A 13592-nucleotide genomic window follows, 5' to 3' on the forward strand; every position below is an offset into this window, starting at 1 on the left:
GGGATTAAGGATGTGTACCACCATGCCTGGCTCTAAGTTTTGATTCTGAAATTGTAATACTTATTCTGGTGCTACTTTTGCAATATCTAGGACAACATTGCAATATTAATACAAGATGAATTTTCACCTTAGTGGCACATATACTAAAAATTGGAACAATATATACAATATTGACCCCGTGCATAAATGACATGTAAATTTATGAAGCATTAAAAAAAATACAAGGTGAATCTCAACTATAAACCATGTATGTAATTTTTATTTTCTAGTAGCCACATTAAAAAAGGATTAAAGGGCTGGAGAGATGGCTCAGAAGTTAAGATCACTGCCTGCTCTTCCAAAGGTCCTGAGTTCAATTCCCAGCATCCACATGATGGCTCACAACCATCTACAATGGAATCTGGTGCCCTCTTCTGGCCTGCAGGTGTACAAGCAGGCAGAATACTGTATACGTAATTAATAAATAAATCTTAGGGAAAAAAAAAAGGATTAAACAGCTGGGTGGGTGGTGATGGCACAGTCCTTTAATCTCAGCACTTAGGAGGCAGAGGCAGGTAGTAGATCTTTTTGAGTTCAAGGCCAGCCTGGTATACAAAGATAGTTTCAGGACAGCCAAAGTTGGGGCGGGGGGAAAGTTGGCTAGGTGTGGTGGTACATACCTTTAATCTCAGCTTTTGGGAGGCAGAGAAAGATGGACCGCTGTGAGTTGTAGGCCTGCCAGGGCTACATAGAGAAACTCTGCCTCAAAAAAGAGCCAGGCCTGGCAGTGAATGCCTGCTGTAATCCTAGCACTCAGGGGGCAGAGCCAGAGCCAGAGCCAAAGCCATAGCCAGAAGGATTAGGATTTCCAGAATATCCCTGGCTACATGGCAAGTTTGAGGCCAGCTGCATGAGATTCTGTCTGAAAAAAACCAAACCAAACCAAACCAAAACCACACAACAAACAAAAATGACTGGATTTAAGTGTAATATATTTTACTCTAGATTTAGGGATATGGGTATGTAGCTCAGTGCCATGGTGTTTACTTGGTGTGTGTAGACCACTGGAATTGAATTCCAGTGCTGCAAAAGACAGTAGGACTGTGGTTGTTTGAAGGAAAATGGCCGCCATAGGTTCATATATTTGAAAGCTTGGGAACTGTTTGGGAAGGATTAGGGAGTGTGGCCTTAGCAGAGGAGGTATATGTGTCAAAAGTCCATGCCATTCCCAGTGTCTTTCTACCTTGTACTTGTGGATCAAGATGTGAGCTCTCAGCTACTGCTCCAGCAACGTGCTTGCCTGCCTACTGCCAAGCTCCTCACCATAGTGGTCATGGGACTCTAATCATCTGAAATAGTGAGTCCCAAATTAAATACTTTTTCTTTTTTTTTAAAAATTAATTTATTCAGATTACAACTCAATTGTTCTCCCATCACTCGTACCCTTCTGTTCCTCCTACCCTCCCACCCCCACCCTATTATCCTAACTAAATACTTTTTCTTTACGTTGCCTTCATCATGGCATTTTTTTCCCCCAAAGTAATAGAAAAATAACCAAGATAGATTTTCATGTGTATGCACCCCCCAAAAAACCTAGCGTAGGCAAATATTATAATTTTAACCATAAAAAATTAAGAATCACAAAGTGTAGGCACTTCTAGGTCCTTTAGAATTATTATGTCTGCACTAATATATTAATTGCTTTAGGGGAAAAGATCTGAGGCAGACATGGTTCTATGTCAACTCCCCATCCCAACCCCCAGCCTGGACAGAATCTCTCTGTGTTAGCCTTGGCTGTCCTGGGCTTGCTTTGTGGACCCTACTGGCCTTGAACTCGCAGCAATCTACCTGCCTCTGCCTCCTGAGTGCTGGGATTAAAGGTGTGCTCCGCCATGCCCGGCTAGGATTTTAAAGTTTTATCCTTGTTGAATCTTTAAATTTTGAATTAAAGTTTCCTTAACAATGCCTCAGCATTAAAATAAAACTTGCTCTGCACACCAGGCTAGCCTGGAACTCAGCGATTCGCCTGCCTCTGCCTCCTGAGTGCTGGGATTAAAGGTGTGCGCCACCACCGCCCGGCCTCCTCAGGCATTCTTGATACTTCTTTTCTATAGTTTATTTTGTCCATCAAGATAGCATTAAGCTTTACACCTGGCTTGAAATAACTCTATTTTTAACCTGTTAAATTATCACACAATGTTCTTTGATACCTTTTCTTTTCTCAAGACAGGGTTTCTCTCTGTGTAGCCTTGTCTCTCCTGGAACTCACTCTGTAGATCAGGCTGGCCTTGAACTCACAGACACCCACCTGCCTCTGCCTCCCATGTTCTGTGTGTGCCACCACAGCCCAAGCATATTTGTTACTTATCTGTTAAAGTACTTATCTGTTAAAGTATGGCAATTAAACACTTGTACATTGAGGTAGTTACTTTTGTGTTGATGTGACAACAGAACCTGTTAGTTGCAGGGGAAGGCTGGGAGTGTGCTGGGGCAGCTCAGATATATTGGCCCAATGTGTGGAAGTGGTTCACATCATGATGGACAAGAAAGCACAGCGTGGGAGGAACCAGAGGTCAGACATAACCCTGTTAGAACTTCCTCCTAAAGTTCTACAACCTCCCCAAGTAATAGCTCTTGCTGGGAACAAGACATTTCAAGAGTCAAAACAGTAGCAATAAACACTGTATAATGATCAGACTGGGGTAACTAACCTTTTCCTTTCTTCAGACACTGACCATTTCTGTGTTTGGGAAAACTTTGGACTCTTTTTGTTGTTGTTATTGTTATTTGTAATTATAAATATAAATCCTACTCTGCTGTGCTATTGAACACTAGCCCTAGTTTCTCCTATTGAGCTTTACTATTTGTAGTTTAGTATTTAATATTTAAATCCTTAAGAATCTTTTTGTTTGTTTGTTTTGTTTTTGTTTTCCCCCCTGGAGTCAGGATTTCTCTGTGTAGCCTTGTCCTGGACTTGCTTTGTAGACTAGGCTGGTCTTGAACTCACAGCGATACATCTGTTTTTGCCCCCTTGAGTGCTGGGGTTACAGAGGTGCACTATTATGTTTGACAAGAGTCTTAAATAACTTTAAAAGATGTATTTTATTATTATTTTTGTGTGCATGAGTGTTTTGCCTACATGTGTGTATGTACATTTATGCTTGGTCTTCTCAAGAGTCAGAAGAGGGTGTCAGATCCCCTGGGACTGGAGTTACAGACACCTGTGAGCTGCCATGTGGGTGCTAGGAATTGCACCTGGGTCCTTTGGGAAAGCAGCTAGTACTTTTAACTGCTGCCAACTCAACAGCCTTTCCTGTGTGTTGTAGTGCCCGTTTTGTTACCTCTTCCTTCTCTTTCCTTCCTTTGTCCTAGCAGTCGTTATTCTCCTTTTGTAAAATCAGTTTTTTTTTTTTTTTTGACTAGCATAAATTAGTCTGAACATGCTGCACTTGCCTTTCTGTGTTTTGTTTATTGCACTTAATATAGTATAATAATCTCTAGTTCGATTCATGTTGTTGCAAATGACAGGATTTCAATGTTTTAAATGGCTAAGTAGCATTCCATTATGTATGTGCACCACATTTTAAAATCCATTCATCTGTCATGGGTTGAAGCCATATGTTGACTCTTGTGAATAGTGCTGTAATGAGCAAGAGAACACGCCACTCTTCCCCAACCCTCTGTGTAACATGGCTTTGCTCTGTAGTCCAGGCTTTGTTAGGAATGCTGGTGTGTGTACTCCATTCCTGGCTAGTTATAGCATATTAAAATGCACCATTTTATCACATGCTTGTGATTTCCGTATAGCTGCTTGTTCGGTGCCATTGTAATCTTTCCAGGCTCTTCATAAAATGTAAGAAACGTTACTTCCTAAGAGGAGGAACGTGAAGACATAGCTTGTGTGTAGTAGGGCTTTAAGTGAACTGAGAGCCCTTTCCTGCGTCTGTACTGTTACTGGGTGGCATTTCCACTTAGGTGTAGTTTTGGCCAAAATACTTCTGCAAGTGTGGAAAATACATGTTTTTGTAACTGAGAAAGAAAAGTCCTAACAATCCAAGATCCATGGAAAATGTTTTCCCAGCAACGGTTAAGTGTCTGTCTTGTGTCAGATACTGTACTTTGTGACGGCGCATGCTTAAGCACCATGGCGGCAGTGTGAAGCAGCAGTGTTCTCTTCCTTACAGTTGAAGACATTGTTTGCAAAACGAAATTGCTGTGAACATGTGTTTTCATTTCTCTTGGGTGCATACCTTGAAGGGAAATTGTAGACTTATGCCAGCCCTCTGCATTAGCATTTTGAGGAACTGCCAAATTTATTTTTCAGAGTGACTTCACCACTGACAGAGGCTAGTTTCATCCAGGAAGAGAGGGTCTCAGTTGGGGAATTGCCTCCATCAAGTTGGCTTGTGGACCTGTCTCTGAGGCATGCTCCCTCCCCCAGGGTTTCTCAGCAAACCAGGGGGCCTTGAAATTACAGAGATCCACCTGTCTGTGCCTCCTGAGTGCTGGGATTAAAGGAGTGCACCATCACTGACCAGCTGATGTGGCATTTCTTTCTTTCTTTTTTTGTTTTTTGGTTTTTTTGTTTTTTTGACTTTTCCTTGTTTTTTTAATTTTTAATTTTTTATATATTTTTTTGAGACAGGGTTTCTCTGTGTAGCCTTGGCTGTCCTGGACTCACTCTGTAGACCAGGCTGGCCTCGAACTCACATTGATCCGCCTGCCTCCCAAGTGTTGGGATCACGCCTGGCATTTCTTGATTAGTGATTGATGTGGCCCATCCCACTGTGGGTAGTGCCACTCTCGGGCACATGGACTTGGGCCAAGCAAGAAAGCAAGTCATGAAAAGCAAGCCAGTCAGCAGTGTTCCTCGAGTGTTCTCTGATTTAAGCTCCTTTCTTGAGTTCTTGCCTTGATGTCCTTGGATGATAGGCTGTGAATTTGAGCCAAATAAACTAAATCTCTTTCTTTCCCAAGTTTTGGTCACCCCGCGCCCCCCCCCCCCCCCCCCCCAACAAGAGAAAGCAAACCAAGACAGCCATGCTACACCTCTACTACCAGTGAGTGACATCATCTAATACTCGTCACTAGTCTATCCTTGTGGAGGACCTCGCTGTGGTTCTCCCCCCCCCCCCCCCCAAGACATGGTTTCTCTGTGTAGCCTTGACTGTCCTAGACTAACTTTGTAGACCAGGCTGGCATTGAACTCACAGCGATCTGCCTGCCTCTGCCTCCAGAGTGCTGGGATTAAAGGCGTGCGCCACCACCACCCGACAGTTTGTTGTTTTTAAAGATAGAGTTTTTCTGTGTAACAGCCTTGACTGTCCTCTGGCTCCCGAGTGCTGGGATTGTAGGCCTGCACCACCACTGCCTGGCAAGTCTTTTCATAATTAAAGGGGAGAAAAAAAAAGATTTATTCATTATGTATACATGGGTCTGCCTCCATGTACACCTGCAGGCCAGAAGAGGGCACCAGATCTCATTATAGATGGTTGTGAGCCACCATGTGGTTGCTGGGAATTGAACTCAGGACCCATCTTTTGATATTATTAAGACTTCAAATCTGATTTTATTCACTAGATAAAAGCCTTTGTAGTAAATATTCCTCCCTCCTCCTTCCTTATTTAAATTTCAGGTTTCATTTTTGCTATGGTTCAAAAGTGTCCAAATTGGCTTCTGTGCTTAAGCCTTTAGACTGTGGTCATGGGGTTGGTAAGATGACTTTTAGGAGGAGGAGCCCAATGGGTCATTGGGGACATGTCTGGCAGAAGAATATTGGGACACTAAATCCCTCTTTTCTCTCTGCTTGATAGCTACTGTAAGACAATAGCCCTTTTCTGCCACATACTCTCACTTGGTGTACCATATGCATGCCTTGAAACTTGTAAGACTGTGAGCCCAAATAAACCTTTCCTCCTTAAGGACTGATGGCTTCAAGTATTTTGTCACAGTGATGGAGAGTTGACTGACAGAGTTTAGACATAATTTCCTTTGGGGAGCCACCCCTGAATTGTTACTAGCATTTGCTTCACTGTACCATTGTTGTTCAGCCATACTTCCTGTCAAGTAAGTGCAGTCACAGGGAGTGTGCCTGATCCATAGATGACTGTTGACATAAAACAGGACGAAACACATTTCACTTTAAAAACAGTTCTGTGTAAGGTTCAATTGGTCCTGGGCAGTGTTGGCTAGTTTGTGTACATTTTTGCTTCCTGTTTTCCATATGGCACTAGCATACCACCCTCTAATACAGTCCCTCATCTTTGGGAACCCTCAACTAAAAAATTATTTTCATTGCTACTTCTTAATTGTAATTTTGCCACTGTTATGAATCGTAATGAAAATACCTGATATGCAGGATATTTGATATGAGACAAAGAGGTTGAGTTCCACAGGTTGATGAAACCACTGCCTTAAAGCTAAGACTGGTGAAACCTGTTTGCCCTTTGAGCCTGGGCCGAGTTGAGCAGGTGCTCTTTGACTTGCAAAGGCAGATGTGAGAAAGAGAATACTGAGGAGGGAGTTTCAGTGTTCTGGGAAACAGGCTCCTAAGATAGGTAGGTACCTGGCTGCTGGTGGCAAAGGTATGTTTGACTTGCAGTTAGAGTTTTGCTTGAGAATAAATATGCTCAATTAACTAGTAACTTTTATTCTTCAATTATAGGCTGGGTACTTTTAATACTATGTAGAAAATGTCATAGATAGGTTTTAGGAAGTACCTCTTATTTCCTTCGTGTGTGTGTGTGTGTGTGTGTGTGTGTGTGTGTGTGTGTGTGTGTGTTTGCCTGTTACACAGCATATGTGTTGATGTCACTTGCCACTTTGAGTGTCCTGAGGATTGAATTTAGGTGGTCGGGGTTGGTGGTAGGTGGTAGGCTTCACATTGGTCCTGGTGCTTTTCTATGAATGCACAAATCTAGACTGAATCTTGATAGTTCCTTTGGTTGGACTTTCCTGAGGTCAGTGTCCTGTGGGATGTCTAGATAGAACTCTCTGTGCGTTTGCCAACAGGAGATTTCCGTCATTGTTTGCTTTATTGAGCTTTCTGGGCATCCAGCTCTTTGGCTCTTCTGTCCGTAGGTGTTGGCTGGCTTGCTAGTGGAAAGCCCGGCTCCTGCAGTTTACCTGTCTTGGCTTCCCTTTACATTAGCCATAGGTCACGCAAAACGTGTATCAGCAATTGTTTTACTTTATGTTTTGCCGGTCCTGCTCGGTTAACTGAAGCTTTCTACTCACTCCCTAATTCTGTTTTATAAAACAATTGCTGATAGGGTTTCTGTGCATAACAGCCCTGGGTGTCCTGGAGCTTAATACGTAGACCAGGCTGGCCTCAAACTCACAAAGATCCTCCTGCCTCTGTTTCCTCAGTTCTGAGACTAAAGGCGTGCAACACCACAGCAGACATGACCTTTCCCGCTCCCCAGAAGTGAAGGAAGTCCAAAACGAAGGTGCCTTTACCTTGCATGAGGCCCTTGACATCTTATATGCAGGGTGTGTAGGCTGCTGTTTACCACCCTTAAAGGATTCACTCCAAATTGCGTAAAAACCAAATTTCACAAAACCCACGTTTTCTACAATTAGAAAACTGTTATGAAATGAAAGACAAAGGTAAACGTAAATTTTTAGTTTTGTGTTTAAGGTAAAATTGGAATAGAAACAGACTATTTAATGGGCTTTGTATGCAGTGTCAGATTTAATTTATCATGATAATTGTCAGTGGTACACCAGATGTGTTGGTTGTGTTTAGCTTCATATTAAATTAAGCGCAGCCAGTGGCCTGCAAAGTCCATCTGTACAGCTGACAGAGGTAGCTCTGAAACTGCCTTTTATGTTTGTTACTGCTGCTCTTAGCTTTTCTTGCCATGATATTTGGGCATTGTATTGCTCATGCAAAGGTGAGTCGTACTGAACTGAAACCTGTGTTCTGTAAATCAGCTGTACTAAATGAAGAGGCTTTTATTTCAATAGGTAATCAGCTTTTAATCTTTGGGTACTTATTTTTTTTAAAGATTTATTTATTTATTAAGTATAAAGGTATCAGATCACATTACAGGTGGTTGTGAGCCACCATGTGGTTGCTGGGAACTGAACTCAGGACCTTTGGAAGAGCAGCCAGTGCTCTTAACCGCTGAGCCATCTCTCCAGCCCATCTTTGGTTACCTCTAAGGTAATGTAAAGAAATCAAATAAACAAGACCAGTTAGGGGCCTGTTGAAGTCTGAAATACACAGAGAGGAAACTATTACATACGTATACCAGTTAGACATGACATCTGAGAAGATGATTCTCCTTGTGCTGTGTGTATGTGTGTATGTGCACCATGGAGGTATATATATATAAAATGAAAACAACGTATTGATTTTGTCACAGAACTGTGCCATAGAGCTGAAAATTCTTTACTTTTATCAAAATCGGTGCTGATTGTTGTAATGCTTTGTATAGACACAGGTTGACTATTTCTTGATCTCGTCTTATCAGCATCACCAGGAACCCAGTTCTGGTTCCCCTGGGGTGAGCACAGCACTCTTCTCTGTGTTCCTAGCGAGAGGACCCTTTGAGATGGCAGGCCTTGCAGATCACACACTCCCTTTGTCCTGTCCTTTCTTAGAATAGCATTGGACATCTCTGGAATTAGACCTGTAAAAGGTTGGTTCATTCCAGAACCAATATCTTGAAAATTTTATCATAATGTTGCTTTTTAAAGTCCTAAATGTCCTCTATTTAAAATGAAATTCTTTTGTATTAACCTTCTTTCATATTCTAGCTTTCACCAGGCTGCCGAATTGCCTGATTTGACTTTCTAATGTAACTGTAATGAATCTTCTGGGAAGCCTAACGATTGAGCGCACACACTCTGTGGTTCCATTGTAAAGTATTCAGTCAGCACTGTCAGATGTTGCTGATTAAAAAAGAAAAGGTAATTGGGGGTGGGATTGCAAAATGACTGCTCCCCCCTCAAACATGCTCCCCCCTCAAACATACATTAAGGCTTAAAGCTAAACAGGTTCTCTCGGGGGTTCTGGCCTTTCAGACATCATGATGTGCAGTTAAACCTTGATTAGATGTCTTTAGTAACACTGTAATAGAAACATCAGGTAGGGTGGAGGTGGTGTTTGCTTTGGAAAGCCAGAATTAGGGCATATGGTTACATTTTGCTTTGACACATTTATTCTGAAATCATGCTTGAGAAAAACAAAACTGGCTCATTTGCACAAGCAGAGATATTACTCTTTGTCTATGCTTGAGTGCCCAGCAGTGCCCGTCATTGTGCACCTGTATACACCAGAGCTCAGATGTTTAATGGTGAACTTTGAGATATGTGTGTCCCCAAGACACTTGGGCTCTCATTGAACAGCCAGAGCATCAAGAGAAAGGTTTTTCCACATGTAAGTAATTTTTACCAGGTATTTGTAATTGTAGCAGTATGTGTTTGACTTATCTTTGTGAAAGAAATTGAATACCAGGATTTAATAATTAAGGATTTATTAGTTAAAACCAAATGTTGTGATGAGCCAGATGCTGCTGCATTAAAACAGCCATTTTCATTAGCATTTTTAAATATGAGAGAATTGAATTTAAATTTGCGGTGTCTTGACTCTGATGATTGAACATTTTAAAATCTTTTAACATCCACCACATAAAAGATAGATTTAAATTTTTTTTCAACCAACAGAGCTCTCATATAAAAATACCAGAATAAGTAAGCGAATTAAAACCTCTGATTTTTAAAAATCTGAATTTCTTGCTTTGAATACTATTAATAATCTTAACTGGCCCATAAAAGTAAATGATTGCAAACATATGCAGAATATGAGGAATTAATTTTACATTTACTAAAAAGTACAAATCACTCAAATAAAAGAGGCAGTGGTAAGGGTAATGGGAAAGTGTATTTTTGTTGTTTTTTTCTCCTTCTATCACAGGGAGGCATCCTTAATAATAGCTTGAGTGGTTTGATGAAACATTGGAAGGAAACTCCCAGGAGAGGAGATCATAGTGGAGAGCCGTCTTCTATGAATCATTTACACAGCCTCTTGCTGAAGCACGGCTTGCATTTTTAATGGAAGATGATTGCATTTCATAAACAGACCTTTAAAAATTAAAATAATATTGAACCGTCCTCATTTAGGCCTATTAAAATAACATGCTATCCATCTCCTTCTAATAGCCTAGGACAGGTTGTTATTATTATTATTTTATTTTATTTTTTGGTTTTTCGAGACAGGGTCTCTGTGTAGCCTTGGCTGTCCTGACCTCACTTTGTAGACCAGGCTGGCCTCGAACTCATAGCAATCCACCTGCCTCTGCCTCCCGAGTGCTGGGATTAACGGTGTGTGGCACCATACCTGGCTTATTACTATTTTTAAACAGCACACAGTAATGATTTCTAATCAGGTTTTTAAAATATGATTTTGAGTAGAATACTTTTGGAAAGTTTATTTGTTTTTTGTTTTGGCTTTTCAAGACAGGATTTCTCTGTGTAGCCTTGGCTGTCCTAGACTCACTTTGTAGACCAGGCTGGCCTCAAACTCAAATTGATCCTCCTGCCTCTACCTGCAGAGTGCTGGGATTATGAAAGCAAAAAATATGCAGTGACTTAGTTTGGCATTTTATTTTTTGAAAATTTTTCTTTTTCTTTCTTTTCTTTTCTTTTCTTTTTTTTTTTTTTTTTTTTTGTGACAGGGTTTCTCTGTGCAGGCTGGCCTCAAATTTCACAGTGACCCGCCTGCCTCTGCCTCTAGAGTACCGGGATTAAAGGCATCTACCACCACACCTGCCTCTTACTTTTTTTACACAACTTTTTCTTAAGTCGCGTGCTGTTGCTTTTGACTTTTCTGAATTACTGCTCTTTAGCTGTGTATTATTTGACGTCTTGTCATCCTGAGCTGCTCTTGAAAGGATCCTGGAAATAATTTAGTTCTTCTGTGTGTGTCTCATAATTAGGAGACAATGTGAAATGTTCCTTTTCTTTTTCTTTTTCTGTTCCTTGAGAAAAACTCCAGAAACTTGTAGGTAAAAGGATTAGAAATAAGGGGGCTGGCTCACCTTTAATTCCAGCACTTGGGAGGCAGAAGCAGACGGATCTCTGACTTCAAGGCCAGCCTGGTGTATAGGGCAAGTTCCAGGACAGCCAGGGCTACACAGAGAAACCTTGTTTGGGACACACACACACACACACACACACACACACACACACACACACACGGCAGGGGAGGGGCCGTTTGGAGAGATGTCTAGAAGTCAACAGTCAGGGCCTTGGCTTCTCTTTCACAGTGCTCAGAATTGATACCTAGCACCCACATGGCTACTCACAGCTTCCTGCAACTCTGGTTCCAGGGGACCTGATACTCTTTTCTGACGTCTGCAGTCGGCAAGCATGCATGTGGCACACAGACATATATGCAGCCCAACCACCCATACACATAAAATAAAATAAAAAGAACTAAAAGCCATCAAAGCTAGGTGTGGTGGTTCACACCTTGAGTCCCGAGCGCACACACACGAACCTTAGGAATTGCCATTTCAAGGGACAGGGTTAACAACATGGTTCGGCAAGTAAAAGCACTTGCCAAGAAGTGCTGACCCCAGAGTTGTTCTCTGACCTCCGAATGTTGCTGTGCTCAAGGTGTTCCCCCTACCCAGAAATCATATACAAACACTTTTTTTCTTTTTTTCCTTAAAGAAGAGTCACATTTAGAGTTCAGCGTCATCCTTTTCTCTTTGGAGAGACTTTTTAAGCTTTATGTGAACAGCACAGCAACCAGTAAGAGCAGAGCCTGTGGCTGGGAAGTGGTGGCACACGCCTTTAGTCCCAGCACTTGGAGGCAGAGGCAGGCAGATCTCTGAGTGCGAGGCCAGCCTGGATTATAAAGCGAGTCCAAGACAGGCAAGGTGACACAGAGACCCTGTCTTGAAAAACAAAAATAGATAAATAAATAAATAACCGACTGACTGTTTGACTGAATGAAGAGTGGAAAATTGCTGCTTCTGCTATGTCTAACTCTGCGAGAGACAATCAGGTTACTTCTGTGTCTTTTTCACAGGAAGAGTGGTGGTAATAATGGTGCCTTCTGTTAGTAGATTAGGTCCTACTTCATAATTAAGAGCCGTGTTAATTTTACCCTTTATTATTTTAAACTAGTCTTTTACAATCTTAGGCCATTGTTAAAGAAAAGTCCTTGGGAGAATGGTATCCTAAGGGTCTTACGCAAGAGGATATAGACAGGGTTTCAGACCTGTGGGTTCTTCTACTTGTTTGAGCTTGGTATTGAGCTGGCACATAGCTCGATGACGCTAATCATCTTTATGGAGCTACCTCCCGCTTTAAAAAAAACAAAACAAACAAGCAAACAAAAACTCGTAAAGATTTGGTCCTGAGTCTGGTGTTGCTGTAGGAATAAGCTGATGAATCTAGGCCTTTCAGAACAACAAACTAGATATTCTGCATATTCGACATTTGTGTAGAGGACCATCATAGCAACACAAATCAGGCTTAAATACCTTTGGCTGGTGTATGGAGGAACTATGGAAAAAAATAGAATTTTATTTTATTTTTTTTGAAGTCCAGGTAGCAAAAACTTGCTTCCTCTAAAAATATTGTTTTTCTTATCTTAGATTGTTCTTTATCTGGAATAAGATAATTTCATGTTTAAAAACAGTTTTAATTTTTAAAATTTATTAAGTTAACAGTGTTTCCTGCATGTGTGCCTGTATGCCAGCAGAGGCCACCAGATCTCACCATAGATGGTTGTGAGCCACCATATAGTTGCTGGGAATTGAATTCAGGACCTTTGGAAGGACAAGCAGTGCTCTTAACCTCTGAGCCATCTCTCCAGCCCCCACCCCCTATTTTTAGAAAGTTGAATTTTTTTGTGGTTAGGCTGTGCTGCCACGATTACTGTGGAAGTGCTGGCTGCTGATTTGTATAGGACAGCTCCTTGAGATCCCACCTCTCGAGGAAGGCTTCCATTCTGCCTGGCAAAAATGTGCTGGTGTCTGTGTACACCGAGGACAGCCCCACCCCTTAGTGGTTAACTCTAGAGCAGCTGTAGAAGAAAGTATACATCAAAAGTCACGAACAGAACCACAAAGTCTGACTGTGTCTGACTTAAAATTTAAAATATAAAAATGCCAGTGCAAACTTGTTTTCTCCAATTAGAGAGGAGAGATCATTGTGCTGCCCTTAGGGGTAGTTAGGAAATGAACAAAATTCCATATTTCTGTTTCTTCCATCAGACTGCAGGACCCTTGTGTTGGCAGTTTGTTGCCACATACCTGCCAGGTGCTTCCATTCAAGTGCTCAGTGCAGTGACTGTGTCTGTCTGAGCTCTGAAGATGGGCATTCAGTGCTGCAGCTCTCAGCCATCCACCCCTTGAGCTATTGAAGGCGCTGCAAGGATTGTACTCCCAGGATCATATATTTTACTAAATAATAGTGCGTACCCTTTAAAATACACTTACTATGTGCCAGACTTTTTATCAGGCATCTTGACATACGTTAAAGAAATTTACCACTGTAACAACACTGTGGAGCTATGTGTGGTGGTGCCCAGCAATTGGGAGGTAGAGGCAGACAGATCTCTAAGTTAGGAGCCAGTCTGGCCTACATAGTAA

The 13592-nt window shown here is 41.6% G+C and overlaps 1 protein-coding gene across 1 annotated transcript in view; it reads left to right on the forward strand.

Moving 5' to 3' along the window:
• Nucleotides 1-13592, forward strand: part of Rere (arginine-glutamic acid dipeptide repeats) — a 329541-nt gene that overhangs the window by 38093 nt on the left and 277856 nt on the right. The gene's annotated exons all lie outside the window — the stretch shown is intronic.

Source organism: Acomys russatus, chromosome 29 (assembly GCF_903995435.1).
Source record: "Acomys russatus chromosome 29, mAcoRus1.1, whole genome shotgun sequence".
Lineage (NCBI taxonomy): Eukaryota > Metazoa > Chordata > Mammalia > Rodentia > Muridae > Acomys > Acomys russatus.